Source organism: Rhinolophus sinicus, linkage group LG05 (assembly GCF_036562045.2).
Source record: "Rhinolophus sinicus isolate RSC01 linkage group LG05, ASM3656204v1, whole genome shotgun sequence".
Classification (NCBI taxonomy): domain Eukaryota; kingdom Metazoa; phylum Chordata; class Mammalia; order Chiroptera; family Rhinolophidae; genus Rhinolophus; species Rhinolophus sinicus.
The window spans coordinates 75651700-75665974 of NC_133755.1; positions in this window are offsets into that span (position 1 = coordinate 75651700).

Below are 14275 nucleotides of genomic sequence, written 5' to 3' on the forward strand. Positions count from 1 at the left end.
TCCAGCCAGCTGTGAACCATGAAACCAGACAAGTTATGTACTTCCAAGCCGGGGTCATGGTGGTGGGGCACACGATGGCATTCCCACTCCAAAGGGAGGAATAGGAAGGGAGGGAGGAAAGGAAGGGAGGGAGGGAGGGAGGGAGGGAGGGAGGAAGTGACAGGTCCCAGGCAAGTCCAAAGCCCAATGAGGCAAGTCCATCAGCTCTTACGGCAGGACAACAGTTCTCCACTTGATGCCTTCCAGGCCCACTGACCCGCTGAGGCAGGCATCCCACCACCAAGGTTCTGCTGGCCAGCACTGGCCCCAAAGCTTCAGTCTGAGGCTATCTGGCCTGTCGACACAGGGGACACCCCCATCCTTTGAAACTGAGGAGGCATACCCACAATCTCTGAGGCATCCTCTTTCTTTTTAAAAAAATTTTATTGGGGAATATTGCGGAACAGTGTGTTTCTCCAGGGCCCATCAGCTCCAAGTCGTTATCCTTCAATCTAGTTGTGGAGGGTGCAGCTCAGCTCCAAGTCCAGTTGCCATTTTCAATCTTTAGTTGCAGGGGGCACAACCCACTATCCAACGCAGGAATTGAACTGGTAACCTTGTTGTTGAGAGCTCGCGCTCTAACCAACTGAGCCATCCGGCCCCCCTCCAGCAGCTCAGCAGCAGCTCGTCTTCAATCTAGTTGTGGAGGGCGCAGCTCACTGGCCCTTGTGGGAATCAAACCGGCAGCCCTGTTGCTCAGAGCTCACGCTCTAACCAACTGAGCCATCCAGCTGCCCCTCATTCCCTTTGCACCTGAATAGCTCTATTGTCTGGTCCTGTAGGATCTAGAAAGTCTGGCAGCCTGCCTTCATTTTGTCCAGTGTTTTCTGTCTTCTTCAGTCCCAGCTGGCAGTGTTTCTGACGGTATAACCCCATCTCCATGCCTGCCTTCTGCTGAGATGGCTGATTAAGTCCAAGAATTTCAGCCACAGCCTTAGTGTTCTATTCAGAACAAGCTTTCTCATATTTTTCAATATGGAGGGACGGATTTTCTCAAATCTCCAAGTTGTCTTGTTTTTGCTTAATGATTCCTTCAGTTCGTCTCTCACATTTTACTGGTAGCAGTGAGGAGGACCCAAGCTGCACCTTGAATACTTTGCCTAGAAACCTCTGCTGAATATCCAGTTTTTATTGCTCACAAGTTCTCCCACAAAACAGTTGAACACAGTTCAGCCACATCTGCCCCTTTACAAAAAGGGTCACCTTCCCATTTCCAGTAACGTGTCTTCATTTCTGCTGAAACCTCACCAGAATGGCCTTTAATATTCATATTTCTATTAGGTTGGTGCAAAAGTAATTGAGGTTTTTGCGATTATTTTTAACCTCTTAAACCGCAATTACTTTTGCACCAACCTAATAGTGTACACCTTGGAACTTTTCCAGCCTGTCCCCTTTGCCCAGTTCCAATGTTTAGGTATTTGTTAAAGCAGTGCTCACTTCTCGGTGTTAAAATGTGTCTTAGTCCATTGAGGCTGCCATGGACTGGAGGCTCAAACAATAGACATTTACTTCTCACAGTTCTGGGGGCTGGAAGATGGAGGTCAAGGTGCCAGCCAGTTTGGTTTCGGGGAGAGCTCGCTTCCTGGCCACCTTTTCGCTGTGCCCTCACCAGCCTTCCTCAGTGCGTGCATGTGTGGGGAGAGACAGAGACAGAGAGAGAGAGATCTTTCTTATCTGAGGCTACCAATCCCATCAGGTGAGGACCACACAGTCATGACCATATTTTTACCTCATGTACCTCCTAAAAGCCCTGTCTAAATACAGTCACATTGGGAGTTAGGGCTTCAACATAGGAATTTGGGGAGACATAATTCAGTCCATAGTAATTTTCTCTCTTGTTCTGGTTGGGTATTTTCTGTTGTTCTATCTCCAAGTTCAGTGATACTTTTGTCTGTTTCTTCCATTCTGCATCATTGGGTTTTATTTCAGTTGTTGTGTTTTTCATTCCCGTTTGATTCTATTTCTTTGCTGAGACTTTGTTTTTAAGTTTGTGTCAAGCATATTTGTAATTGCTTATTGAGGCATTTTTATGATGGCTCTTTTACTCTGATAGGTCATTCTAACATCTGGGTCATCTCAGTGTTGGTGTCTGTGGCTTATCTTTTCACTCAAGTTGAGATTTTCCTGGTTCTTGGGGTGATGGGTGATTTTCAGTTGAAATCTGGCCACTTGAAGTATTATGAGACTGTACCCTCTCTAAATCTTCTGTTTGGCCAGGCCTCCTCTGACATCGCACTGGTGGAGAAAGGGTTTAAGTTGGTGTTGGAAGACTGGTTTTGTTTTGGCCTCTATTGGGGTAGGGGTCCTCAATACTGCTGGGCAGGGTGGGAGTTACAGCTCCCCACTAGGCCTGCACTGACCAAACCAGTAAGGAGAGGGAGCCATGTCTGGTCTCTGGGTAAGGATGGAAGCCTAGGTCTCCCATGACACTGCTGGGATGGGATTGGGGGAGGGATCGATTTTAAAAATCCTGTCTCCCTGCTTCACCTTCTCTGACTCCACTCCAGGGTGGGGGCTACAGCCTGCTGAGGGTGGAAATGTAGGCTGCTCACTCAGCCTTTGTCCATGTGGAGATGGCCGACGTTTTCTCCCACGGTGTTTGGCTGGAGGAGGGTGCTTACTGTCTAAAAGCTTTCTGTCGTGTCAGGCTGCTCCTTTCCTAGTGTGTTGGCTGGAAAGAGCAGAATTTTCTAGGGCCTGTTTTTTTTTCATCTGTGCCTGTGCATTTCTGGGTTGCCAGCTTCTTCAGAGCCCAGCCTGGGATAGATGAGGCGGAAGGAAGACCCATGGGATTCAGTGCTGTGTGGTTCCTCAGGCTCTGAGGCCCCTGCCAGCCTATATCCTCTCCATCTTTCAGAATCTTCTTACAGTGTTTTATACCTTGTTTCCCTGAAAATAAGACCTAGCTGGACAATCAGCTCTAATGCACCTTTTGGAGCAAAAACTAATATAAGAACCAGTATTATATTATATTATGTTATATAAGACCCATCTTACATTATAGTAAAATAAGACCGGGTCTTATATTAATTTTTGCTCCAAAAGATGCATTAGAGCTGATTGTCCAGCTAGGTCTTATTTTCAGGGAAACACGATATCTGACCCCAGGGTGTTAGCTGCACTTTGGGGAATAGGAAGAGTACTCCTTCACTCTTCCCATGACACCCTTCTTTTGGGCACTGAAATGGCATGTCAAGTTGTGTCAGAAGTTGTGGCATACCTAGGTCATTTGTAACCAGTTGGGATTGAGTACCAAAGAGGAATCTCACTTGTTCCCCAGACGTAAGCGGCCAGGTTGGTAGCTGGAAATGACCAGGCTGCAAGCTTCAAAGAAACTATAGTTTTTAAGTGGGGGAAATACCAGTGTTTAACTATAGATTACAAATTTGAGAAGGAAAGATAGATATGACTAAGGGTATATAAACCATAGGGTTAAACATTTTTATTTCTGTCTTTGTTACAAGAGCATATGGGAACCACTGGAGAATAGGCTTCAGAATTTTGGTTTCTTTATGTATTATCTATATTTATATATCTGTTATTTTTAATTTGATATGTAAAACAGGATATCAGAGGAACAACAAAATAAAGAATGAAAATAATGGGGTTTTTAAATCTGTTCACTTCACCCTTTATAATCTGTTTCCCAATTTATATATAAATTTTAAAAAATATGATACCTACTTGAGAGTGGCTAGATTAGGCAGATAATGGAGGCAAAGTGATTTGTGAGTTATCAAGTGCTATGTAACCATTAGGTATTGTTGATAGAGTCATTTACATGACCTGCCCACCATGTATGCTTTCTGATGGGATAGTCCAATAACAGTGACTACAAATATCATGGAATGTGTCTTTTTATCTTTTTAAAAATATTAGGTTGGTGCAAAAGTAATTGCAGTTTAAAAGATTAAAAATAATTGCAAAAACCACAATTACTTTTGCACCAACCTAATAAGTTTTCTTGGACAGTAATTAAATCTGTATCTTTTGAGATGACCACATGGTTTTCTTTAAGCTGTTAATGTAGTAAATTACATTGACAGATTTTCTTTTAAAGAATACCTGCCCTTTTGGGGTTTATCCAGTTTAGTGATTTTTCTCACCCCCGGAGGAGTTTGTGTTCCTTGAATGTTTGGTTTATTCACCCAGTAAACTGGGATTATTATATGTATGGTGTGAGTTTTGATTGGCTTTAGGGGCCATTCAGATTTTTTATTTGTTCTTCAATTTTTTGAGATAGATTTTTTAAAAATTTGTCTTTTTGCCATTAAGTTGATCAAAATATTTTTATTTTCTTTAAAATCCCTGTTTTATTCATAGTTATGTCCTCTTTATCAAATTCCCGGAATTGCTTACTTGTATTCTCCCTTTTTCCTCTTGACCGTGTTTCCAGAGGTTTGTCAATTTTACTAGTCATTTTAAAGAACTGACTTTTGGATTTTCGTCAAAGCAACTTTATTGAAGAATACTTTAAATAAAATTCACCCATTTAAAGTGTCCAATGAGTTTGAAAAATGTAATACCTACTTGACCACCACTGTAATTGTGTGTGTGTGTGTGTTTGTAGTATAGTTTCATCCCTCCCTCTGCCCCCTTAATTTTATTGACCTTTTAAAATATCCAACTCTTAGTTTCATTAGTTGTTATTTTTTTTGTTTTTTACTGTTTACCTATTTTTCTATTTCCTTTATTTCTACTCTAATCTATTCTTTCCTTCATTTTGCTAACTGTGGCTTAGTTTGTTCTTTTTCTCCTCCCTGGAAGTGTAAAGTTAGGTTGTTGATTTGAGACCTTCCTTCTTTTCTAATGCGGCACCTACTCCTACAAACTTCCCTGTTAGCACTGCATTTGCGGTGTCCCGTAGGTTTTGGTATGTTGTGGTTTTGGTTTCATTTATCTCAAGATTTTTTTCTGTTTTTTCTTGTGATTTCTTCTTTGATCCATTGGTTGTTCCAGAGTGTGGTGTTTAATTTCCACATATGTTCGAATTTTCCAGTTTTTTCCTTTTGCTGTTGATTTCTAGTTTTATTCCATTGTGGTTGGGAAAGATACTTAGTGTGATTTCAATGTTCTTAAATTTGTTAAGGCTTATTTTGAGACCTAACGTGTGATGCATCCTGGAGAAATGTTCTGTGTGCACTTGAGGAGGGAATTTGAATCTCTGAGTTTATTTATTTATTTATTTACCACTTTGTCCAGAAACATTACGAGTAACCAGCCCACCTTATTATACTCATGGCATTTTGTGTTGGTCTCACCCTGTGGCTGATGATGCACTGGCTAGGAATGCCTGACACTCCCGAGCCCATACTACTGTCTGTGGGAGCCCCCGCAGACATTTCCCCACCAGAGGCAGTGTTGTGGCTGGACCGGCCCTTGCGTTCTTATTATGATTGCATGACATGCCTCAGCAACAACTGTCAGAGAACTTTGAAAAAAGATTGATTGCTCACAAATCCTGGAGGGTACACGGCATACCCCGGGGCCATATAGCAAGGTCACAGGAGAGAGAGGGAGAGAGTGTGGACCTGGGGCTCTGCCTTTATTAGTGTCCAAGGGTGGGGTGCCTAGGGTTTCATGGGTTCACTCTTTATTGGCAAATTGAAAACATGAGAGCTGGAATTACGATGCGGGAAGGGAAAAGTGGGGTTACTGAAGCAGTCAGTTATCTAGGTTCCCCAGGGTTTTCATGGTCGCAGGACTTCAAGGTCGCAGCGGCCTGGCTCTTTATGTGAGCAGCTGGCAATGTGTGTGTTGGAGACGGATGCCTGGCAGTCACCAGCCGAATGGTAGGCACTTACATTACAGTTAGTTTTCCAAAAATGTCCCTTCCAGCTCCTTGCTTCTTATAAATGGTTGATTAATAGACTCCGAAGCAGATATTTTTGTGTCTATCAGTTGCCAGACATGCCTGAATGCTCAGTGCTCTCCTTACTGTTGGAGATAAGTCATTGGTATCCGTAAGTCTAATCAGATCAGACAGCCAATTCTAGAATCCCCAGAGCACATTCAGAAAGCCCACCCTTAAAATTCTGTTTTTCTAGAACCAGAAGTTGTTCTGTTTGCTGTCCATATTGGTCATGGTTCTCCAGAGAGAAGCAGAAACCATAGGATTTAGGTTTTCATTGAATGATGTCTTTATTTTTGCCCTGGTTCTCGATGTGGATTTTCACTGGGTATGAACTACTGGGATGCCTGTTACTTTCTCTCAGAACTTTAATCTGGCCGACTTTCTCATGTTTCATAACCATGAGTTGCTAGCCTAAGTTTTTCTGACCTTAATACGTGGGAATTCTGAAGACCTGTGTTGTGGGAATTTCTCTCCAGAAAAGAATTGAATAAATTCGGGTTTTGGATTGAGATTTCCTGGATCACACAGGAAACATTACCCCAAACCATCCTGGGGACATGACTTACTAGGGGAAAATCACCCCATCCCCAACTTCCATCACCAAGTGTGGGTGGGGGTGCTAGGCAGACAAGTGTCCCTACAGACTCTCATTGTTGGTGGTTATTTTCTACCTCCAGTTTCACGGAGGGTCCCCATCGTATGTGGTGTCCTAGACTTACCCCACCACCCTGCTCCAGTCATGTCCTGGTCTCCTGGCCTAAAGTGGTTCTTCAATCCCAAAGTCCCAGGCCGTTAGGTTGGCATGTAAGGCTTAGGCTGGCATGTAAGGTGGGAATTGGTTTCATGTGTCCTTAGAAATGCAGCACTTTATTAACCCAATTGTTTTCACAATGAAACAATTGCTGCCACAGTTATTGATATTAAGGGCCCTCCTTCCCTTTTCCTTCCTTTCCCCCTTCTACAACATTTGCTTTGTCTATGCATGCTTTTCCTTTCTGAACCATTTGAAACTAAATTGCTGACATTGTGTCATTTTACCTATAATGTCACATGTCTTATAAGGATGTATATCAGCATGTATCTTTTATGAGCAAGTACTTTTTCCAACTTGTTCAACCCAAGAAATCTAACATTTATATAATAATGTTATCTCACATGTGGTCAGTTTTAATTTCTCCACAGTGATTCCCAAATGTTATTTACAGCCCCGTGGTCCAGTGTCCAATCAATGGTGACACATTACAATTACTCATCCTGCCCCTTAATTCTCCTTCCATCTAGGACAGTCTTTCCACCTCTTTTTGTCTTCATCACACTGACATTTGAGGAGCCTCGGCCAGTTTTGTTGACTCTCCCACAACCTGCATTTTCTGATTGTTTTCTCATGGTTAGAGGCAGACTAAGCATTTTGGCAATAAGTCTTCATAGATGTTGTATAGTTCTCACCAAGTTACATCAAGAGACTCAAGATGCTAATTTGACCTGTTTTTCCTAATGCTGAGCTTGAGTGTTTTGTCCACATGTTGTCCAGATCGCTGCATTATAATTAACAACCTCTCCCTTTGGACGTAATAAGTAATCTATGAATATCTTGCTTCCCAGCAGCCTTTTATCTAGTGTTTCCAGGCTCCACTGATCATCCTTTTCTGAATAATTAGTAAGTTAACACTTACAAAATGGTGTTTTCCTGATTCTGTTATTCCTCCTACATTTAGTGGCTGCCATTCTTATGAAAGAAGAGCTTTCTGTCCCCACCTCCCACCTGAGGTATTTTTGTTGGTGGTGGTGGTGGTGGTGTTTTGTTTTTTGTATCACTATGCGTTCGTGGATTTCTTTTTAAATATTATTTGAATTGAGATTTAACATCCCTGACATGTGTACATCTTCAGCATACAGTGTGATGCATTTTTACATGAACATAAACCCACGTAACCATCAACCAGCTGTAGGTTGAGATACAGAATGTCTCCACTGTTCCTGAAGCCTCCCCCAGGCCCTTCCCAGTCACCCACCCCCAAACCTCATCCTCACTACCTCTCACCTCCCAGCCCTCTAGTAACCACCTCTGTGTTTTCTGTCATCCTCAGCTAGTTTTACCTGTTCTTGGTCATCACTTAAATCAAATCATGTAGTATGTAATATTCTTTTCTGTCTGGCTTCCTCACTCCATATTTTGTGTGATTGAACCATCTTGCATATATCAGTACTTTGTTCTTTTTCGCTGATGTTATAGTATTCCACTGTATGCATATACTCAGGTTGTTTCTTTATTCTACTATTGATGGATATTTGAGTTTGTTTTCAGTTTGGGCTATTCTGAATATACAAGGTCTGACAATTAAGTTTGCAAACTTGTTGCAACGATGTTATTAACCTTTTTGGATATTAGAGGGAATATTCATTGTCGTGCGGGGCGGCCTGCGGGGTCTCTGCTCCCGCTCCCCACACAAGAACGCAGGATATGGTGAGGCCAAAAAGGAACACCCACGGAGCCATAGGGAGGGGAGTCATACCACTATGGTCTCACTGGAGGCTGGGCCCACCGGATGCGCGACCTGCCATCTGCCTTTCCGCCAACCGACCAACCGACTCTCCTCCACTCTCCTCAACTCTGTTCCTCTACTCTCTTCTGCTCTCCTCGGCTCTCCTCAGCTCCTCGGCAATCCTCTGCAATCCTCGGCAGTCCTTGGCAGTCCTCGGCTCTCCTCTGTAGCTGCAGCAGTTATACTAGTGGCCAATCGGCTAACCGGCCACAGCCGATGGCCAATCAGCCACAGCCGACGGCCATCCACTACCCGAGCCAGCACCCTTCCACGTGAGGCCGAGAGCCTGTAAACTACTTTCTGGGGCTCTGTCCCCACATTCATTATGAATTTGTACCAACTGGAGAAACAGTTAACCAAGTTTACTATTTGGAAGTGCTGAAAAGGCTGCATGAACAAGTTAGAGGACCTGAACTTTTCGCCTACAATTCATGGCTCTTGCATCGCGACAATGCACCAGCTCACATGGCACTGTCTGTGAGGGAGTTTTTAGCCAGTAAACACATAACTGTATTGGAACACCCTCCCTGCTCGCCTGACCTATCCCCCAATGACTCCTTTCTTTACCTGAAGATAAAGGAAATATTGAAAGGAAGACATTTTGATGACATTCAGGACATCAATGGTAATACGACGACAGCTCTGATGGCCATTCCAGAAAAAGAGTTCCAAAATTGCTTTGAAGGGTGGACTAGGTGTTGGCGTCGGTGTTTAGCTTCCCAAGGGGAGTGTTTCGAAGGTGACCAGCACTGAGGTGTGTAGCACTTTCTCTAGGAGGAGTTTGCGAGCTTAACTGTGTGACTTCATAATTGTTATGAACATTCCTGGAACACATGTGCTTTTCTTTTGAGAGTAGATGCCTGGAGTGAAATCCCTGGGTCACTTTGCAAGGCATATGTTACGCTTTAGAAGATAATGTCAGAGGGTTTTCAACACCTCCCTCAGTGAAGCATCAGAGTTCCAGTTTGTCAACCATTCTCCAAGGACCCTTGGCTCCTTTGGGTGAGGAATGAGTCTTGGTCTGCTTGTTTGTCTTGACCTCTGGAGGTAGCACTTGGGTTTTTTTTAATTGAGATACAATTGACACATAGCCCTGTGTTAGTGTTAGTGTCAACATGATGATTTGACAGATGGATTACTTAAGATGATCACCACGGGAAGTTTAGTCAGCATCCATCCACGTACATAGTGAGACTTTTGTCTCGTGCTGAGAACTTTAAAGATCTACTTTCTCAGCAACTTTCAAACATATGGGACAGTATTGCTAACTATCGTCACTGGGCTGCACTTTACACATCCTTGACTTATTTACTTAATAATAACTGGAAATTGGGTTTTTTTGACCCCATTCACCCATTTCACCCACCCTCACCCACCATCTCTGTCATCCACCAATCTGTTTTCTGTACCTGTGAGTTCCTGTTTTTGTTTTTTAAATTCTACACATAAGTGACATCATATGGTATTTGTCTTTCTCTGACTTATTTCTCTCAGCATAAATTGGTCAAGGTCCATCCATGTTATCACAAATGGTAAGATTTCCTTATTTTTCATGGCTGAGTAATATTCCACTGTGTATATGTGTCGCGTCCAGCGCAACATGGGCAGTGAGGGTGCGAGAAGGGGTGGTTTGGGTTAAGTTTTTAAGAAAGAAACAAACAGAGACTTAATGCAGTTAAATCTCTCCGAAGGCCAGGGGTCTCTCAGTCTCGGAGGACTGGAGCCCAGAATATGGCCGACTGGGGGTTTTTATTGAATAGGTATGCAAAAACAAGAGAAAGCAACATTGTTTCTTACACGGTCTCTGAAACTCACACATCATAACAGAAAAATATTTATCTCAATCACCCTTTGTCAGTCAACAGCTGAAGCACAAGGTCCCACAATGTCCTAATTAAGGTATGTACCTTCTCAGGGTCAGAAGGGTCAAGTCTCTTATTTTGTAAGTTCCGTTGAACTAAGTGGAGAGAACTGATCTTTATTACTTTTGTAACTTCTCTCACAAACAGGTGCCAGGGAAAAGGCAGAGCCGGCAACAGCTTTTCCCAGGCAGGGGGAAGGGGAGGCAAGGCCCATTCCCATATTTTTCTAAGGCAGCTCATTGGGGGTCCCCACTCGGTTCCGCCTGGCTTAGGTTGTATCTCCCGTGAGATATCTTACCCGTCTTTGGCTGCAAACCATCTTTTGGGGACCAGACAGAGAGACATAAGGTGTAAACATAAGGATGGAACAAAGACCCAGAAAGGCACAGTCTCACAGACTCTTCTTTCCTTAAGGAAAGACACGGGGGGACAGTTGGCTAGGCTATTGTGTGACTACATATATGTACCACCTCTTCTTTATCCATTCATGTATCTGTGGACACCCAGGTTGCTTCCATATCTTGTCTATTGTATACAGTGTTGCAGTGAACACAGGGGTGCAGATATTTTTTTGAGTTAGCATTTTTGTTTTCTTCAGATAAATACCCAGAAGAGGAATTGCTTGGTCATATGGTAGTTCTATTTTTAATTTTTTGAGGAACCTCCATACTGTTTTCCATAGTGGCTGCACCAATTTGCGATCTCACCAACAGTGCACTAGGGATCCCTTTTCTCCACATCCTCACCAACACTGGTTATTTCTTGTTTTGTTTTGTTTTGTAACAGCCATTCTAACAGGCATGAAGTGATAGCTTTTTGTTTTATGAGCAGAGATGATGTTTTGATCCAGCATTTCCATTTTAAAATGTGGGGCGTTCTATAGAATCCGCCTCACCTAACGCTGACCTCATAGTGTATATGAATGCTTATTCTTATCTTACTGTCATTTGGAATTGGACTCCTCCCAACTTTAGAAATAAAAGGAGACTCGGGCCCTTCTGGTGGGAAGGTAAAAATGCTCCTGCCACTTTGGAAAATGGTTTAGCGGTTTCTTATAAAGGTAGACACATACCTACCCATTGACCTGGAAATCTGACTCCTGAATATTTACATAAGAGAAGTGAAAGCATGCATTCAAAAAACACTTATACAAAAAATGTTCCTAGTAGTGCTATTCTTAGTAGCCACAACTGGAAACAGCCATCAGCAGCATAACAGAAAAACAAATGATGGCATATATTCACACAATGGACTACTTACTACCAAACATGAAAAGAATGAACTACGGACACCCTGACAGATTCCAACAGCATGGAGTGAAAGAAATCAGGACACTCCAGTACATACTATATGATTCCGCTTATATCAAACTCTAGAAAAGACAAAACCAATCCACGGTGACAGAAAACAGAAGTATCACTGCCTCATAGAGGAGAATTGCTGGGGAAGGGCCGGAGGGGACTGTCTGGGGTGGTGAAAATGCTCCTGATATCCACGGGGGTGTGGAGTACACAAGCGCGGATCTATTTGTCAAAACAATACAGTTAAGATTGATGCATGCAATGTATATAAAAGTTTTCTAAAATGGGTATAAATATATGTGTGTGTGTATGTGATAGATGTCTGAGAGTTTAAAAAGACATAAAGAGGGAAGGTAGGAAATATGAACTGCCTAGCAAAGACTTAGACGAATAGATCACAGTGATTTAACTTCCGGGAACACTCTGGCGAAAGGGGGAAGCAGGCGAACTCTGCGCTGGCCCAGGACCTTCCATTTTACATTTTTAAGGGTTTTCTGGCCTTGTAAGAACCGCCCGGTAGTTCCCCTCGGCTTCACCAGGTGGCAGTGTTGCACCAGTCAGTCAGGTGCCTGGGCGGGGCCAGAGGTGTCCGGAGCCACTAAAAAGGACTGGTTTTGTTGTCACCGTCATCACTCATTTTTGAGCAGACAGTGTTACTCATCTCGATTACCTACTTAATTCACCGTGCTTAGCTGAAAACGACTTCTATCTTTTTCCAAAAATTATATCCAGTGAGCCAGTGTGCCACCATTGCAGGAAATCAAGGCAATGTGCTTACGGCCCCACTGAAAGATGTGCGGGGGGAGGGGTTCCCAAAATACCGCATTCCCTAGTGGCTGCACCAATTTGCAGTCCCACCGACAGTGCCATAGAAACAACCAGAGGACTCAGGCTGGGGAGGCAGGTTATGAGCTGCAGTGGGAAGGTGGCTCTGACCCCATCTTGGCAGGTGGGAAGAAGGAACACCTGGTGGCAGGTGCCCTGGGCAAGGGGCTGAGGGAGTCTCTTGGGACCCTAAAAAGGAGCGGCCTTGAGCTGAATTTCCTTCCCCTTGCCTAGAAGTGGGGTCTCCAGGGGGTTCTGTCCCAAGTGAGGGCCTCGTACTTGAGGAAGGAGTGAAGAAATAAAGGGGACCACTATAGCCAAGCTGCTAAATTACTAAAATCCAGTAGGCTGAGGCACAGGGAAAATATTCTACTCTTATTTTAAGTAGCCTGGGAATGTGAACTTTTGAACTTTCCAGCTATACCTGGAAGTAGACATATAAATCCTATAAATGACCCTCTGACCTCTCCTGAAGGACTTAGGGAAGAATGTTCCAGACCAGCTGGCATCTATCATCTAGGCCACCTGACATCAGACTGGTTACCATCTTGGACCACCCAAGGGCTAGGAGTGCAGGACTGATCTTCTCAATAGCCCAACACCTGCTGACTCCTGTGCTCTGTCAACAAATTGTAAACCTGTTTTGAGCAGCATGCAGGTGAGCCTGCTCCGAGTTCTTCCAGTGATGGAGACGCGATCTCAAGCTCCCAGTGAGAGGAGAGGTCGGGCTGTGGAGACAGGCTGGGTTCTCAGAGCTCGGGCCCAGCACGGAGGCTCAGAGGAGGCCCTGCTGGATGGAGCAGTGGGAGGCTTAGTCCAGACAACTATGCAAGGACCTTGAGTCAACACACAGCATGTTCAACAGCAGAGAGATAGAGGTACGAAGAACTGACATGTGAGCGTGGAGACAACATCAGTGTGTCTGTGTCCAGGGATGGAGGGTTGTGGCAGATGTCACTAGAGATAACAGCTGATGGCAAGAGGTTTGAGCAATGTGTGACGGTGCCCAGAGTGCCTGGTGTATGTGTGGCTGTGTTAGTTAGAGCAGTCCAGGCCATGCCTCAGTAACAGGTGAGCCCCGGATCTCAGAGCCTAGCCCAGCAAAGATTGGTTTTCACTCTGCAATGTCTGATGCTGGTCAGGGCTGGTGTGCGTGTACAGGGGTGCAGTCTGAGGGGTTTGGCTTTGACACCTCTGCCAAGATCCAGGGAGCCAGACTGTGGGAGGTGCCACCGTCTGGTGACATGGCCATCTCCACATGTGGCTTCAGGGGCCCCCGGAAGGGGAAAGGACTCATAAGACCTTACACTGCTTTGCTGTGCTTTAGCCGAGAAATAACTCGCTTTACTTCTGCTTAGAGCCCATTTGCCAGAATTAGTCACGTGGCCCCACCCACCCACCACGAGGCTGGGAAATGCAGTCGCAGCCCCTCTCAGATGCCTCCGGGTGGGACCTGAGCTGGTGCTGGATGAAGGTGGAGTGCTGCCTTTGCCTTAGTGGCTGACAGGCATTGGGGACAAGACTTTTTAGGGGCACGAGTCGCCCAGAGGTATTTTAAGTCAGGGAGTGTTATGATCAGGTGGGTCAGCTGTGCATGGGTCACTCTTCGTGATGCTGTGGGCTGTGGGACAGGCAGGCCTGCCTTTGGCCAGTGTGGAGGGGCCGAGGCTGCTCCAGAGTGTGGCAGGTGCAGTCAAATTGCAGGATTTTCTGTCAGAGAAAGAGTTAGAAAGGGGGTGCCCGCTGTGCCCCCACTGTGACCTGAGCAAAGGCCCCTTCTCTCTGAAAGCTTCTGGGGAGCTCCGGTTGCCTGACATCCACCCCGGAGAAGCTGAGGGGCCCAGTGTGCTG